This window comes from Lissotriton vulgaris, chromosome 12, assembly GCF_964263255.1.
Source record: "Lissotriton vulgaris chromosome 12, aLisVul1.2, whole genome shotgun sequence".
Classification (NCBI taxonomy): Eukaryota; Metazoa; Chordata; class Amphibia; order Caudata; family Salamandridae; genus Lissotriton; species Lissotriton vulgaris.
The window spans coordinates 452395244-452412010 of record NC_141700.1 but is presented as its reverse complement, the minus strand read 5'-3'; the positions used below and the strand labels follow the sequence as shown (position 1 = coordinate 452412010).

The 16767-nt window shown below is 38.9% G+C and overlaps 1 long non-coding RNA gene across 1 annotated transcript; it reads left to right on the top strand.

Moving 5' to 3' along the window:
- The first annotated feature begins 1841 nt into the window (after positions 1 to 1841).
- LOC147676765 (uncharacterized) lies at positions 1842 to 13502 on the top strand. Its single transcript, XR_015302441.1, has 9 exons — positions 1842 to 1961; positions 3290 to 3411; positions 4738 to 4859; positions 6185 to 6306; positions 7635 to 7756; positions 9085 to 9206; positions 10535 to 10656; positions 11985 to 12106; positions 13435 to 13502. It is a non-coding gene; the product is annotated as an uncharacterized LOC147676765 (long non-coding RNA).
- Positions 13503 to 16767: the final 3265 nt, after the last annotated feature.

The window sequence follows — 16767 nt, the reverse complement described above, 5'->3', positions numbered from 1 at the left end:
AGATGCAAATTATGCTATTCATAGTTTCTATTATTCCTGTTAACTGTAGCATAACCCTTCCTCTCTCAACTTACCAGCTGGCTTAATCGCTACTGGTGTACCATATCCTAAAACAAAGGAAGTAAGAAGGGTGCGCTGCCACTTGGCTGGCAAAAAGATTTATATCCCAATGTATGTGCTACAATTGTTTAGAGATTGTTAGCACGTGAGGCAAGGGAATGCAGAGAAGTATGAGAGGTTATAAACACAAATTGAGATTTGATTTTTTAATTGAGCTGTTGATTTTCACAATAAAACAGACTCCATAGTATTGATCTGGTTACCCTTTATAAAAATCTAAACTTTTTGTATTGCTTATACTAAATGTACTAACAGTGGACTTTTCCATCTGCAGATTATACTGAATGACCAACAGTGGCAGTGTTTCACAGCAGAGTTTCTCTGAATTGCCGAGAATGAAGCAAAAAAAAAGGAAGTCTTCTGGCATACTGCATCATTTTACCAATTTATGTGGTAAGTAAAACTCCCAATCATTCTTTTAGGCATTAAAAAGATGTAAATAGCATCGGAATGTCCTCACTAATTTATAGTGGGAGCCTGTGCCTGAATATAATTTCTGTCAAGATGGAAGTAATATGTATCACATTATGTTGGTCATGATAGTTAATAAAAGACTGACTGACTCAAACTCTACTAAAACCTGCTTTAGATCCTGGTGCTAGCAACGTTCTATTCGAGGAAATAGCTGCCTTTGAGACTGAAATGCACCATCTCACTTATGAAAAATAGTGTTACATACTCAAGGAAGGAAGCTCATCTAACCTCTTCTCCTGCACTCTCTATGTTGGACTCTGATACTCAAGATGGAGTGTTGTTAAGGTTAATCTGTCTTTGTACCTCAATCCCACTTTCGAAAAGGACACAGTGCTTCGACTGGTTCCCATTCCTTTACCATTCTCCCTCCTACGTGGCTGGCAGTCATGAATACAGATAGTAACCTACTGCGTAACTTCTGATATCTCATCCTCCTGTGTGGTTAGCTTCCACAAGGACAATTGGTCCAGGGGTGTCTGACATCATAAAGCTAAAGCAAGAAGTTGTCTGACATGAGGTGCCATTCTGTTGCCTAGCAGTCTGACATCATAAAGCTAAAGCAAGATGTTTTCTGACTAGAAGGCCACTCTGTTGCAAATCAGCTGGCATCATGAAGGTAAAGGAAGATGTTGTCTGACATGAGAGCCACTCTGTTGCCTAACAAGGAGTAGGATACATTTATCTTGGTAATGAGATGAGTTGCAGGGTAGATAGGATGCCCAACGAAAAGATGAGATGGTACGAAGAAAGAAATTAGAACTTTATTTAGACTTACACATTTGTATGAACGCAGGTTTGAGCATAAGAGTCTCAACTTCACCATTGCTGCACTGGTAGGATTTGGCTAAAGAGAAGATGCAAATTATGCTATTCATAGTTTCTATTATTCCTGTTAACTGTAGCATAACCCTTCCTCTCTCAACTTACCAGCTGGCTTAATCGCTACTGGTGTACCATATCCTAAAACAAAGGAAGTAAGAAGGGTGCGCTGCCACTTGGCTGGCAAAAAGATTTATATCCCAATGTACGTGCTACAATTGTTTAGAGAGTGTTAGCAAATGAGGCAAGGGAATGCAGAGAAGTATGAGAGGTTATAAACACAAATTGAGATTTGATTTTTTAATTGAGCTGTTGATTTTCACAATAAAACAGACTCCATAGTATTGATCTGGTTACCCTTTATAAAAATCTAAACTTTTTGTATTGCTTATACTAAATGTACTAACAGTGGACTTTTCCATCTGCAGATTATACTGAATGACCAACAGTGGCAGTGTTTCACAGCAGAGTTTCTCTGAATTGCCGAGAATGAAGCAAAAAAAAAAGGAAGTCTTCTGGCATACTGCATCATTTTGCCAATTTATGTCGTAAGTAAAACTCCCAATCATTCTTTTAGGCATTAAAAAGATGTAAATAGCATCGGAATGTCCTCACTAATTTATAGTGGGAGCCTGTGCCTGAATATTATTTCTGTCAAGATGGAAGTAATATGTATCACATTATGTTGGTCATGATAGTTAGTAAAAGACTGACTGACTCAAACTCTACTAAAACCTGCTTTAGATCCTGGTGCTAGCAACGTTCTTTTTGAGGAAATATCTGCCTTTGAGACTGAAATGCACCATCTCACTTATAAAAAATAGTGTTACATACTCAAGGAAGGAAGCTCATCTAACCTCTTCTCCTGCACTCTGTATGTTGGACTCTGATACTCAAGATGGATTGTTGTTAAGGTTAATCTGTCTTTGTACCTCAATCCCACTTTCGAAAAGGACACAGTGCTTCGACTGGTTCCCATTCCTTTACCATTCCCCCTCCTACGTGGCTGGCAGTCATGAATACAGATAGTAACCTACTGCGTAACTTCTGATATCTCATCCTCCTATGTGGTTAGCTTCCACAAGGACAATTGGTCCAGGGGTGTCTGACATCATAAAGCTAAAGCAAGAAGTTGTCTGACATGAGGTGCCATTCTGTTGCCTAGCAGTCTGACATCATAAAGCTAAAGCAAGATGTTTTCTGACTAGAAGGCCACTCTGTTGCAAAGCAGCTGGCATCATGAAGGTAAAGGAAGATGTTGTCTGACATGAGAGCCACTCTGTTGCCTAACAAGGAGTAGGATACATTTATCTTGGTAATGAGATGAGTTGCAGGGTAGATAGGATGCCCAACGAAAAGATGAGATGGTACGAAGAAAGAAATTAGAACTTTATTTAGACTTACACATTTGTATGAACGCAGGTTTGAGCATAAGAGTCTCAACTTCGCCATTGCTGCACTGGTAGGATTTGGCTAAAGAGAAGATGCAAATTATGCTATTCATAGTTTCTATTAATCCTGTTAACTGTAGCATAACCCTTCCTCTCTCAACTTACCGGCTGGCTTAATCGCTACTGGTGTACCATATCCTAAAACAAAGGAAGTAAGAAGGGTGCGCTGCCACTTGGCTGGCAAAAAGATTTATATCCCAATGTACGTGCTACAATTGTTTAGAGAGTGTTAGCAAATGAGGCAAGGGAATGCAGAGAAGTATGAGAGGTTATAAACACAAATTGAGATTTGATTTTTTAATTGAGCTGTTGATTTTCACAATAAAACAGACTCCATAGTATTGATCTGGTTACCCTTTATATAAATCTAAACTTTTTGTATTGCTTATACTAAATGTACTAACAGTGGACTTTTCCATCTGCAGATTATACTGAATGACCAGCAGTGGCAGTGTTTCACAGCAGAGTTTCTCTGAATTGCCGAGACTGAAGCAAAAAAAAATAAGGAAGTCTTCTGGCATACTGCATCATTTTACCAATTTATGTGGTAAGTAAAACTCCCAATCATTCTTTTAGTCATTAAAAAGATGTAAATAGCATCGGAATGTCCTCACTAATTTATAGTGGGAGCCTGTGCCTGAATATAATTTCTGTCAAGATGGAAGTAATATGAATCACATTATGTTGGTCATGATAGTTAATAAAAGACTGACTGACTCAAACTCTACTAAAACCTGCTTTAGATCCTGGTGCTAGCAATGTTCTATTCGAGGAAATTGCTGCCTTTGAGACTGAAATGCACCATCTCACTTATAAAAAATAGTGTTACATACTCAAGGAAGGAAGCTCATCTAACCTCTTCTCCTGCACTCTGTATGTTGGACTCTGATACTCAAGATGGATTGTTGTTAAGGTTAATCTGTCTTTGTACCTCAATCCCACTTTCGAAAAGGACACAGTGCTTCGACTGGTTCCCATTCCTTTACCATTCCCCCTCCTACGTGGCTGGCAGTCATGAATACAGATAGTAACCTACTGCGTAACTTCTGATATCTCATCCTCCTATGTGGTTAGCTTCCACAAGGACAATTGGTCCAGGGGTGTCTGACATCATAAAGCTAAAGCAAGAAGTTGTCTGACTAGAAGGCCACTCTGTTGCAAATCAGCTGGCATCATGAAGGTAAAGGAAGATGTTTTCTGACTAGAAGGCCACTCTGTTGCAAAGCAGCTGGCATCATGAAGGTAAAGGAAGATGTTGTCTGACATGAGAGCCACTCTGTTGCCTAACAAGGAGTAGGATACATTTATCTTGGTAATGAGATGAGTTGCAGGGTAGATAGGATGCCCAACGAAAAGATGAGATGGTACGAAGAAAGAAATTAGAACTTTATTTAGACTTACACATTTGTATGAACGCAGGTTTGAGCATAAGAGTCTCAACTTCACCATTGCTGCACTGGTAGGATTTGGCTAAAGAGAAGATGCAAATTATGCTATTCATAGTTTCTAATAATCCTGTTAACTGTAGCATAACCCTTCCTCTCTCAACTTACCAGCTGGCTTAATCGCTACTGGTGTACCATATCCTAAAACAAAGGAAGTAAGAAGGGTGCGCTGCCACTTGGCTGGCAGCAAGATTTATATCCCAATGTACGTGCTACAATTGTTTAGAGAGTGTTAGCAAATGAGGCAAGGGAATGCAGAGAAGTATGAGAGGTTATAAACACAAATTGAGATTTGATTTTTTAATTGAGCTGTTGATTTTCACAATAAAACAGACTCCATAGTATTGATCTGGTTACCCTTTATAAAAATCTAAACTTTTTGTATTGCTTATACTAAATGTACTAACAGTGGACTTTTCCATCTGCAGATTATACTGAATGACCAGCAGTGGCAGTGTTTCACAGCAGAGTTTCTCTGAATTGCCGAGACTGAAGCAAAAAAAAATAAGGAAGTCTTCTGGCATACTGCATCATTTTAACAATTTATGTGGTAAGTAAAACTCCCAATCATTCTTTTAGTCATTAAGATGTAAATAGCATCGGAATGTCCTCACTAATTTATAGTGGGAGCCTGTGCCTGAATATAATTTCTGTCAAGATGGAAGTAATATGAATCACATTATGTTGGTCATGATAGTTAATAAAAGACAGACTGACTCAAACTCTACTAAAACCTGCTTTAGATCCTGGTGCTAGCAATGTTCTATTCAAGGAAATTGCTGCCTTTGAGACTGAAATGCACCATCTCACTAATAAAAAATAGTGTTACATACTCAAGGAAGGAAGCTCATCTAACCTCTTCTCCTGCACTCTGTATGTTGGACTCTGATACTCAAGATGGATTGTTGTTAAGGTTAATCTGTCTTTGTACCTCAATCCCACTTTCGAAAAGGACACAGTGCTTCGACTGGTTCCCATTCCTTTACCATTCCCCCTCCTACGTGGCTGGCAGTCATGAATACAGATAGTAACCTACTGCGTAACTTCTGATATCTCATCCTCCTATGTGGTTAGCTTCCACAAGGACAATTGGTCCAGGGGTGTCTGACATCATAAAGCTAAAGCAAGAAGTTGTCTGACATGAGGTGCCATTCTGTTGCCTAGCAGTCTGACATCATAAAGCTAAAGCAAGATGTTTTCTGACTAGAAGGCCACTCTGTTGCAAAGCAGCTGGCATCATGAAGGTAAAGGAAGATGTTGTCTGACATGAGAGCCACTCTGTTGCCTAACAAGGAGTAGGATACATTTATCTTGGTAATGAGATGAGTTGCAGGGTAGATAGGATGCCCAACGAAAAGATGAGATGGTACGAAGAAAGAAATTAGAACTTTATTTAGACTTACACATTTGTATGAACGCAGGTTTGAGCATAAGAGTCTCAACTTCACCATTGCTGCACTGGTAGGATTTGGCTAAAGAGAAGATGCAAATTATGCTATTCATAGTTTCTATTAATCCTGTTAACTGTAGCATAACCCTTCCTCTCTCAACTTACCAGCTGGCTTAATCGCTACTGGTGTACCATATCCTAAAACAAAGGAAGTAAGAAGGGTGCGCTGCCACTTGGCTGGCAAAAAGATTTATATCCCAATGTACGTGCTACAATTGTTTAGAGAGTGTTAGCAAATGAGGCAAGGGAATGCAGAGAAGTATGAGAGGTTATAAACACAAATTGAGATTTGATTTTTTAATTGAGCTGTTGATTTTCACAATAAAACAGACTCCATAGTATTGATCTGGTTACCCTTTATAAAAATCTAAACTTTTTGTATTGCTTATACTAAATGTACTAACAGTGGACTTTTCCATCTGCAGATTATACTGAATGACCAGCAGTGGCAGTGTTTCACAGCAGAGTTTCTCTGAATTGCCGAGACTGAAGCAAAAAAAAATAAGGAAGTCTTCTGGCATACTGCATCATTTTACCAATTTATGTGGTAAGTAAAACTCCCAATCATTCTTTTAGTCATTAAAAAGATGTAAATAGCATCGGAATGTCCTCACTAATTTATAGTGGGAGCCTGTGCCTGAATATAATTTCTGTCAAGATGGAAGTAATATGAATCACATTATGTTGGTCATGATAGTTAATAAAAGACTGACTGACTCAAACTCTACTAAAACCTGCTTTAGATCCTGGTGCTAGCAATGTTCTATTCGAGGAAATTGCTGCCTTTGAGACTGAAATGCACCATCTCACTTATATAAAATAGTGTTACATACTCAAGGAAGGAAGCTCATCTAACCTCTTCTCCTGCACTCTGTATGTTGGACTCTGATACTCAAGATGGATTGTTGTTAAGGTTAATCTGTCTTTGTACCTCAATCCCACTTTCGAAAAGGACACAGTGCTTCGACTGGTTCCCATTCCTTTACCATTCCCCCTCCTACGTGGCTGGCAGTCATGAATACAGATAGTAACCTACTGCGTAACTTCTGATATCTCATCCTCCTATGTGGTTAGCTTCCACAAGGACAATTGGTCCAGGGGTGTCTGACATCATAAAGCTAAAGCAAGAAGTTGTCTGACATGAGGTGCCATTCTGTTGCCTAGCAGTCTGACATCATAAAGCTAAAGCAAGATGTTTTCTGACTAGAAGGCCACTCTGTTGCAAAGCAGCTGGCATCATGAAGGTAAAGGAAGATGTTGTCTGACATGAGAGCCACTCTGTTGCCTAACAAGGAGTAGGATACATTTATCTTGGTAATGAGATGAGTTGCAGGGTAGATAGGATGCCCAACGAAAAGATGAGATGGTACGAAGAAAGAAATTAGAACTTTATTTAGACTTACACATTTGTATGAACGCAGGTTTGAGCATAAGAGTCTCAACTTCGCCATTGCTGCACTGGTAGGATTTGGCTAAAGAGAAGATGCAAATTATGCTATTCATAGTTTCTATTAATCCTGTTAACTGTAGCATAACCCTTCCTCTCTCAACTTACCGGCTGGCTTAATCGCTACTGGTGTACCATATCCTAAAACAAAGGAAGTAAGAAGGGTGCGCTGCCACTTGGCTGGCAAAAAGATTTATATCCCAATGTACGTGCTACAATTGTTTAGAGAGTGTTAGCAAATGAGGCAAGGGAATGCAGAGAAGTATGAGAGGTTATAAACACAAATTGAGATTTGATTTTTTAATTGAGCTGTTGATTTTCACAATAAAACAGACTCCATAGTATTGATCTGGTTACCCTTTATATAAATCTAAACTTTTTGTATTGCTTATACTAAATGTACTAACAGTGGACTTTTCCATCTGCAGATTATACTGAATGACCAGCAGTGGCAGTGTTTCACAGCAGAGTTTCTCTGAATTGCCGAGACTGAAGCAAAAAAAAATAAGGAAGTCTTCTGGCATACTGCATCATTTTACCAATTTATGTGGTAAGTAAAACTCCCAATCATTCTTTTAGTCATTAAAAAGATGTAAATAGCATCGGAATGTCCTCACTAATTTATAGTGGGAGCCTGTGCCTGAATATAATTTCTGTCAAGATGGAAGTAATATGAATCACATTATGTTGGTCATGATAGTTAATAAAAGACTGACTGACTCAAACTCTACTAAAACCTGCTTTAGATCCTGGTGCTAGCAATGTTCTATTCGAGGAAATTGCTGCCTTTGAGACTGAAATGCACCATCTCATTTATAAAAAATAGTGTTACATACTCAAGGAAGGAAGCTCATCTAACCTCTTCTCCTGCACTCTGTATGTTGGACTCTGATACTCAAGATGGATTGTTGTTAAGGTTAATCTGTCTTTGTACCTCAATCCCACTTTCGAAAAGGACACACTGCTTCGACTGGTTCCCATTCCTTTACCATTCTCCCTCCTACGTGGCTGGCAGTCATGAATACAGATAGTAACCTACTGCGTAACTTCTGATATCTCATCCTCCTGTGTGGTTAGCTTCCACAAGGACAATTGGTCCAGGGGTGTCTGACATCATAAAGCTAAAGCAAGAAGTTGTCTGACATGAGGTGCCATTCTGTTGCCTAGCAGTCTGACATCATAAAGCTAAAGCAAGATGTTTTCTGACTAGAAGGCCACTCTGTTGCAAATCAGCTGGCATCATGAAGGTAAAGGAAGATGTTGTCTGACATGAGAGCCACTCTGTTGCCTAACAAGGAGTAGGATACATTTATCTTGGTAATGAGATGAGTTGCAGGGTAGATAGGATGCCCAACGAAAAGATGAGATGGTACGAAGAAAGAAATTAGAACTTTATTTAGACTTACACATTTGTATGAACGCAGGTTTGAGCATAAGAGTCTCAACTTCACCATTGCTGCACTGGTAGGATTTGGCTAAAGAGAAGATGCAAATTATGCTATTCATAGTTTCTATTATTCCTGTTAACTGTAGCATAACCCTTCCTCTCTCAACTTACCAGCTGGCTTAATCGCTACTGGTGTACCATATCCTAAAACAAAGGAAGTAAGAAGGGTGCGCTGCCACTTGGCTGGCAAAAAGATTTATATCCCAATGTACGTGCTACAATTGTTTAGAGAGTGTTAGCAAATGAGGCAAGGGAATGCAGAGAAGTATGAGAGGTTATAAACACAAATTGAGATTTGATTTTTTAATTGAGCTGTTGATTTTCACAATAAAACAGACTCCATAGTATTGATCTGGTTACCCTTTATAAAAATCTAAACTTTTTGTATTGCTTATACTAAATGTACTAACAGTGGACTTTTCCATCTGCAGATTATACTGAATGACCAGCAGTGGCAGTGTTTCACAGCAGAGTTTCTCTGAATTGCCGAGACTGAAGCAAAAAAAAATAAGGAAGTCTTCTGGCATACTGCATCATTTTACCAATTTATGTGGTAAGTAAAACTCCCAATCATTCTTTTAGTCATTAAAAAGATGTAAATAGCATCGGAATGTCCTCACTAATTTATAGTGGGAGCCTGTGCCTGAATATAATTTCTGTCAAGATGGAAGTAATATGAATCACATTATGTTGGTCATGATAGTTAATAAAAGACTGACTGACTCAAACTCTACTAAAACCTGCTTTAGATCCTGGTGCTAGCAATGTTCTATTCGAGGAAATTGCTGCCTTTGAGACTGAAATGCACCATCTCACTTATATAAAATAGTGTTACATACTCAAGGAAGGAAGCTCATCTAACCTCTTCTCCTGCACTCTGTATGTTGGACTCTGATACTCAAGATGGATTGTTGTTAAGGTTAATCTGTCTTTGTACCTCAATCCCACTTTCGAAAAGGACACAGTGCTTCGACTGGTTCCCATTCCTTTACCATTCCCCCTCCTACGTGGCTGGCAGTCATGAATACAGATAGTAACCTACTGCGTAACTTCTGATATCTCATCCTCCTATGTGGTTAGCTTCCACAAGGACAATTGGTCCAGGGGTGTCTGACATCATAAAGCTAAAGCAAGAAGTTGTCTGACATGAGGTGCCATTCTGTTGCCTAGCAGTCTGACATCATAAAGCTAAAGCAAGATGTTTTCTGACTAGAAGGCCACTCTGTTGCAAAGCAGCTGGCATCATGAAGGTAAAGGAAGATGTTGTCTGACATGAGAGCCACTCTGTTGCCTAACAAGGAGTAGGATACATTTATCTTGGTAATGAGATGAGTTGCAGGGTAGATAGGATGCCCAACGAAAAGATGAGATGGTACGAAGAAAGAAATTAGAACTTTATTTAGACTTACACATTTGTATGAACGCAGGTTTGAGCATAAGAGTCTCAACTTCGCCATTGCTGCACTGGTAGGATTTGGCTAAAGAGAAGATGCAAATTATGCTATTCATAGTTTCTATTAATCCTGTTAACTGTAGCATAACCCTTCCTCTCTCAACTTACCGGCTGGCTTAATCGCTACTGGTGTACCATATCCTAAAACAAAGGAAGTAAGAAGGGTGCGCTGCCACTTGGCTGGCAAAAAGATTTATATCCCAATGTACGTGCTACAATTGTTTAGAGAGTGTTAGCAAATGAGGCAAGGGAATGCAGAGAAGTATGAGAGGTTATAAACACAAATTGAGATTTGATTTTTTAATTGAGCTGTTGATTTTCACAATAAAACAGACTCCATAGTATTGATCTGGTTACCCTTTATATAAATCTAAACTTTTTGTATTGCTTATACTAAATGTACTAACAGTGGACTTTTCCATCTGCAGATTATACTGAATGACCAGCAGTGGCAGTGTTTCACAGCAGAGTTTCTCTGAATTGCCGAGACTGAAGCAAAAAAAAATAAGGAAGTCTTCTGGCATACTGCATCATTTTACCAATTTATGTGGTAAGTAAAACTCCCAATCATTCTTTTAGTCATTAAAAAGATGTAAATAGCATCGGAATGTCCTCACTAATTTATAGTGGGAGCCTGTGCCTGAATATAATTTCTGTCAAGATGGAAGTAATATGAATCACATTATGTTGGTCATGATAGTTAATAAAAGACTGACTGACTCAAACTCTACTAAAACCTGCTTTAGATCCTGGTGCTAGCAATGTTCTATTCGAGGAAATTGCTGCCTTTGAGACTGAAATGCACCATCTCATTTATAAAAAATAGTGTTACATACTCAAGGAAGGAAGCTCATCTAACCTCTTCTCCTGCACTCTGTATGTTGGACTCTGATACTCAAGATGGATTGTTGTTAAGGTTAATCTGTCTTTGTACCTCAATCCCACTTTCGAAAAGGACACACTGCTTCGACTGGTTCCCATTCCTTTACCATTCTCCCTCCTACGTGGCTGGCAGTCATGAATACAGATAGTAACCTACTGCGTAACTTCTGATATCTCATCCTCCTGTGTGGTTAGCTTCCACAAGGACAATTGGTCCAGGGGTGTCTGACATCATAAAGCTAAAGCAAGAAGTTGTCTGACATGAGGTGCCATTCTGTTGCCTAGCAGTCTGACATCATAAAGCTAAAGCAAGATGTTTTCTGACTAGAAGGCCACTCTGTTGCAAATCAGCTGGCATCATGAAGGTAAAGGAAGATGTTGTCTGACATGAGAGCCACTCTGTTGCCTAACAAGGAGTAGGATACATTTATCTTGGTAATGAGATGAGTTGCAGGGTAGATAGGATGCCCAACGAAAAGATGAGATGGTACGAAGAAAGAAATTAGAACTTTATTTAGACTTACACATTTGTATGAACGCAGGTTTGAGCATAAGAGTCTCAACTTCACCATTGCTGCACTGGTAGGATTTGGCTAAAGAGAAGATGCAAATTATGCTATTCATAGTTTCTATTATTCCTGTTAACTGTAGCATAACCCTTCCTCTCTCAACTTACCAGCTGGCTTAATCGCTACTGGTGTACCATATCCTAAAACAAAGGAAGTAAGAAGGGTGCGCTGCCACTTGGCTGGCAAAAAGATTTATATCCCAATGTACGTGCTACAATTGTTTAGAGAGTGTTAGCAAATGAGGCAAGGGAATGCAGAGAAGTATGAGCGGTTATAAACACAAATTGAGATTTGATTTTTTAATTGAGCTGTTGATTTTCACAATAAAACAGACTCCATAGTATTGATCTGGTTACCCTTTATAAAAATCTAAACTTTTTGTATTGCTTATACTAAATGTACTAACAGTGGACTTTTCCATCTGCAGATTATACTGAATGACCAGCAGTGGCAGTGTTTCACAGCAGAGTTTCTCTGAATTGCCGAGACTGAAGCAAAAAAAAATAAGGAAGTCTTCTGGCATACTGCATCATTTTACCAATTTATGTGGTAAGTAAAACTCCCAATCATTCTTTTAGTCATTAAAAAGATGTAAATAGCATCGGAATGTCCTCACTAATTTATAGTGGGAGCCTGTGCCTGAATATAATTTCTGTCAAGATGGAAGTAATATGAATCACATTATGTTGGTCATGATAGTTAATAAAAGACTGACTGACTCAAACTCTACTAAAACCTGCTTTAGATCCTGGTGCTAGCAATGTTCTATTCGAGGAAATTGCTGCCTTTGAGACTGAAATGCACCATCTCACTTATAAAAAATAGTGTTACATACTCAAGGAAGGAAGCTCATCTAACCTCTTTTCCTGCACTCTGTATGTTGGACTCTGATACTCAAGATGGATTGTTGTTAAGGTTAATCTGTCTTTGTACCTCAATCCCACTTTCGAAAAGGACACAGTGCTTCGACTGGTTCCCATTCCTTTACCATTCCCCCTCCTACGTGGCTGGCAGTCATGAATACAGATAGTAACCTACTGCGTAACTTCTGATATCTCATCCTCCTATGTGGTTAGCTTCCACAAGGACAATTGGTCCAGGGGTGTCTGACATCATAAAGCTAAAGCAAGAAGTTGTCTGACATGAGGTGCCATTCTGTTGCCTAGCAGTCTGACATCATAAAGCTAAAGCAAGATGTTTTCTGACCAGAAGGCCACTCTGTTGCAAATCAGCTGGCATCATGAAGGTAAAGGAAGATGTTGTCTGACATGAGAGCCACTCTGTTGCCTAACAAGGAGTAGGATACATTTATCTTGGTAATGAGATGAGTTGCAGGGTAGATAGGATGCCCAACGAAAAGATGAGATGGTACGAAGAAAGAAATTAGAACTTTATTTAGACTTACACATTTGTATGAACGCAGGTTTGAGCATAAGAGTCTCAACTTCACCATTGCTGCACTGGTAGGATTTGGCTAAAGAGAAGATGCAAATTATGCTATTCATAGTTTCTATTATTCCTGTTAACTGTAGCATAACCCTTCCTCTCTCAACTTACCAGCTGGCTTAATCGCTTCTGGTGTACCATATCCTAAAACAAAGGAAGTAAGAAGGGTGCGCTGCCACTTGGCTGGCAAAAAGATTTATATCCCAATGTACGTGCTACAATTGTTTAGAGAGTGTTAGCAAATGAGGCAAGGGAATGCAGAGAAGTATGAGAGGTTATAAACACAAATTGAGATTTGATTTTTTAATTGAGCTGTTGATTTTCACAATAAAACAGACTCCATAGTATTGATCTGGTTACCCTTTATAAAAATCTAAACTTTTTGTATTGCTTATACTAAATGTACTAACAGTGGACTTTTCCATCTGCAGATTATACTGAATGACCAGCAGTGGCAGTGTTTCACAGCAGAGTTTCTCTGAATTGCCGAGACTGAAGCAAAAAAAAATAAGGAAGTCTTCTGGCATACTGCATCATTTTACCAATGTATGTGGTAAGTAAAACTCCCAATCATTCTTTTAGTCATTAAAAAGATGTAAATAGCATCGGAATGTCCTCACTAATTTATAGTGGGAGCCTGTGCCTGAATATAATTTCTGTCAAGATGGAAGTAATATGAATCACATTATGTTGGTCATGATATTTAATAAAAGACTGACTGACTCAAACTCTACTAAAACCTGCTTTAGATCCTGGTGCTAGCAATGTTCTATTCGAGGAAATTGCTGCCTTTGAGACTGAAATGCACCATCTCACTTATAAAAAATAGTGTTACATACTCAAGGAAGGAAGCTCATCTAACCTCTTCTCCTGCACTCTGTATGTTGGACTCTGATACTCAAGATGGATTGTTGTTAAGGTTAATCTGTCTTTGTACCTCAATCCCACTTTCGAAAAGGACACAGTGCTTCGACTGGTTCCCATTCCTTTACCATTCCCCCTCCTACGTGGCTGGCAGTCATGAATACAGATAGTAACCTACTGCGTAACTTCTGATATCTCATCCTCCTATGTGGTTAGCTTCCACAAGGACAATTGGTCCAGGGGTGTCTGACATCATAAAGCTAAAGCAAGAAGTTGTCTGACTAGAAGGCCACTCTGTTGCAAATCAGCTGGCATCATGAAGGTAAAGGAAGATGTTTTCTGACTAGAAGGCCACTCTGTTGCAAAGCAGCTGGCATCATGAAGGTAAAGGAAGATGTTGTCTGACATGAGAGCCACTCTGTTGCCTAACAAGGAGTAGGATACATTTATCTTGGTAATGAGATGAGTTGCAGGGTAGATAGGATGCCCAACGAAAAGATGAGATGGTACGAAGAAAGAAATTAGAACTTTATTTAGACTTACACATTTGTATGAACGCAGGTTTGAGCATAAGAGTCTCAACTTCACCATTGCTGCACTGGTAGGATTTGGCTAAAGAGAAGATGCAAATTATGCTATTCATAGTTTCTAATAATCCTGTTAACTGTAGCATAACCCTTCCTCTCTCAACTTACCAGCTGGCTTAATCGCTACTGGTGTACCATATCCTAAAACAAAGGAAGTAAGAAGGGTGCGCTGCCACTTGGCTGGCAGCAAGATTTATATCCCAATGTACGTGCTACAATTGTTTAGAGAGTGTTAGCAAATGAGGCAAGGGAATGCAGAGAAGTATGAGAGGTTATAAACACAAATTGAGATTTGATTTTTTAATTGAGCTGTTGATTTTCACAATAAAACAGACTCCATAGTATTGATCTGGTTACCCTTTATAAAAATCTAAACTTTTTGTATTGCTTATACTAAATGTACTAACAGTGGACTTTTCCATCTGCAGATTATACTGAATGACCAGCAGTGGCAGTGTTTCACAGCAGAGTTTCTCTGAATTGCCGAGACTGAAGCAAAAAAAAATAAGGAAGTCTTCTGGCATACTGCATCATTTTAACAATTTATGTGGTAAGTAAAACTCCCAATCATTCTTTTAGTCATTAAGATGTAAATAGCATCGGAATGTCCTCACTAATTTATAGTGGGAGCCTGTGCCTGAATATAATTTCTGTCAAGATGGAAGTAATATGAATCACATTATGTTGGTCATGATAGTTAATAAAAGACAGACTGACTCAAACTCTACTAAAACCTGCTTTAGATCCTGGTGCTAGCAATGTTCTATTCAAGGAAATTGCTGCCTTTGAGACTGAAATGCACCATCTCACTAATAAAAAATAGTGTTACATACTCAAGGAAGGAAGCTCATCTAACCTCTTCTCCTGCACTCTGTATGTTGGACTCTGATACTCAAGATGGATTGTTGTTAAGGTTAATCTGTCTTTGTACCTCAATCCCACTTTCGAAAAGGACACAGTGCTTCGACTGGTTCCCATTCCTTTACCATTCCCCCTCCTACGTGGCTGGCAGTCATGAATACAGATAGTAACCTACTGAGTAACTTCTGATATCTCATCCTCCTGTGTGGTTAGCTTCCACAAGGACAATTGGTCCAGGGGTGTCTGACATCATAAAGCTAAAGCAAGAAATTGTCTGACTAGAAGGCCACTCTGTTGCAAATCAGCTGGCATCATGAAGGTAAAGGAAGATGTTTTCTGACTAGAAGGCCACTCTGTTGCAAAGCAGCTGGCATCATGAAGGTAAAGGAAGATGTTGTCTGACATGAGAGCCACTCTGTTGCCTAACAAGGAGTAGGATACATTTATCTTGGTAATGAGATGAGTTGCAGGGTAGATAGGATGCCCAACAAAAAGATGAGATGGTACGAAGAAAGAAATTAGAACTTTATTTAGACTTACACATTTGTATGAACGCAGGTTTGAGCATAAGAGTCTCAACTTCACCATTGCTGCACTGGTAGGATTTGGCTAAAGAGAAGATGCAAATTATGCTATTCATAGTTTCTATTAATCCTGTTAACTGTAGCATAACCCTTCCTCTCTCAACTTACCAGCTGGCTTAATCGCTACTGGTGTACCATATCCTAAAACAAAGGAAGTAAGAAGGGTGCGCTGCCACTTGGCTGGCAAAAAGATTTATATCCCAATGTACGTGCTACAATTGTTTAGAGAGTGTTAGCAAATGAGGCAAGGGAATGCAGAGAAGTATGAGAGGTTATAAACACAAATTGAGATTTGATTTTTTAATTGAGCTGTTGATTTTCACAATAAAACAGACTCCATAGTATTGATCTGGTTACCCTTTATAAAAATCTAAACTTTTTGTATTGCTTATACTAAATGTACTAACAGTGGACTTTTCCATCTGCAGATTATACTGAATGACCAGCAGTGGCAGTGTTTCACAGCAGAGTTTCTCTGAATTGCCGAGACTGAAGCAAAAAAAAATAAGGAAGTCTTCTGGCATACTGCATCATTTTACCAATTTATGTGGTAAGTAAAACTCCCAATCATTCTTTTAGTCATTAAAAAGATGTAAATAGCATCGGAATGTCCTCACTAATTTATAGTGGGAGCCTGTGCCTGAATATAATTTCTGTCAAGATGGAAGTAATATGAATCACATTATGTTGGTCATGATAGTTAATAAAAGACTGACTGACTCAAACTCTACTAAAACCTGCTTTAGATCCTGGTGCTAGCAATGTTCTATTCGAGGAAATTGCTGCCTTTGAGACTGAAATGCACCATCTCACTTATATAAAATAGTGTTACATACTCAAGGAAGGAAGCTCATCTAACCTCTTCTCC